The sequence below is a fragment of the Triticum aestivum genome, chromosome 6A (assembly GCF_018294505.1).
Source record: "Triticum aestivum cultivar Chinese Spring chromosome 6A, IWGSC CS RefSeq v2.1, whole genome shotgun sequence".
Lineage (NCBI taxonomy): Eukaryota > Viridiplantae > Streptophyta > Magnoliopsida > Poales > Poaceae > Triticum > Triticum aestivum.
The window spans coordinates 270,654,763-270,656,720 of NC_057809.1; positions in this window are offsets into that span (position 1 = coordinate 270,654,763).

The following is a 1,958-nucleotide window of genomic DNA, read 5'->3' on the forward strand; positions in this document are numbered from 1 at the left end:
GCCACTATCAGTGCTAGAGCAAGTGTTGTCGAAGAAGGTGCCTGTGCTCGATCCGTTGCTGAAGGTGGTACTAATGTGCGAGACAGCGGCGACCGTCTCTAGTCTGCTATGATCAGCTTTCTAACTTGACTAGGCTCTGTGACCGTGATCCAGTTTTTTATTCATTTCTTTTAAACGTGAGAAGGACTGATTGTGGCGTGTTTGTTAAACCAAACTGCAGTTCATCATAGGGCTTCATATTGTACTCAGACAACAAACTCATCCAATTGTGTCCAGTAATATAAGTGATGGACAGTGCCTTGCTTACTGACATGACATAAGAAGTGTGCAAAAATAACCATCTTAGAGCAAACCAAATGGTTTATTTTGTGACAAATGTCACATGGCAAGATCTGCATCGTAAAATTGGAGCAAAAGTAAGTAAACATAACATTAAATCAATAAGATTTAGACAGTAAATCAATAAGATTTACTTGATGTGACACGAGTGAATCCTTACCAGGAAATCACTATGTTGAAGTTCTAAACAGAAGATTGATTGCCCAATTAAGCGTGGCATGCAGGCCCCCTGCTTACTCCCACAAGCAGGATAGTCCAAAGGTCATGACAAATCGTATGGACCGAACATCCATGGGACTGGAAATCCTAGTGGGTGCAATAAACCCTGCAATGCATACAGATATTGGAATGTAACCATAATTGATAAACCGTCCTCACAAAAAGATGATCTGGATACTTCAAAATATACATATTGAATTGAGCGGATAGTCATTAACATAGATTGTTCTCAGGACTCACCAAACAACAAAAGCGGCAGTACTAAACAATACAGGGTCCGCACACACAAATAAAGTACTAAACAATATTACTTACTACAAACAAGCAAAGTTGCACTAATTAAACTTTGCAGACTATTTCTTGCCACCGACCTACAGGATGAACTCCGCATAACTGACTAGGCTATGGACTTCGTGAGAGATGTCTACCAGCACTACCATCTCGTCAACCTTGCAGAACCTAACAGAGTGGTCTTTCCACTCATAAACACGATGATGAAGACAGTCCGCATCAGATTTGTCGGGAAGCTTTACAAGGACCACACCCTTCGTAATCGAAGGCACAACCAGGAAATTATTGTGGTCAAGTACACCCTTGAGAACACGCCTGACAACAATGCTACAGGGAAAACACTAGTTCAGGACACGTGGTGACAAGGACACAGCAGCTGGATAGTTTAGCAGTAGAACTCATCCTCAGGTCTTCCAGTTCACACATCATGACTTTGAGAACTTCATCTCCACCGCGGACCTGGTTCTAATTCAAATAGAAACCAAGTATTGTATTACTACCTCTGTTCAGAAATATAAGATGATTTTCGATATTTTACTACATTTACGCACAGAAATGAGTGAACAAAGACACTAGAACATGTCTTCAAAGGCACGAGAGCAGAGGAATTACTTGAAATATCCATAATACAAGTTACTGAGGCAAATATACTCTCTTCAAAGGTAGCATTGATGTTCATAAAGTAGTTGAAAGTAATCTATAAGAAATCAGTGTCAACCTCTCACATGTTTTAGTCAAAAGAGGAACTTAGAACCGTCATTTGGCACACAAAAATCACATGCAAGATCACCGAGAAAGTTGTACTACTATTACTAGTACCGCGTGTTAGATGAAAAAACACGATCAAGATCGAGAAAAAGATCGTCAAGAAGAGATATTACCTGGAATTGCTTAATGAGGGATCCCGAAGAGGGGGGCTTGGACATGGCGATGGCCTTGAGCTTGTCTGCGGTAGTTTCGGTGGGGTGCTTGTGCTTCTTCGTACCATGAGCCTCGACGGTTTTGTCCAGAGCCATAGACATCACTTCGGTCGGTGCTCCAGCGTCCATCAAGAAACTGCCAAATAGAAATAAAATAAAAGAAACCATAATCACAAACCCAAAAGAAGA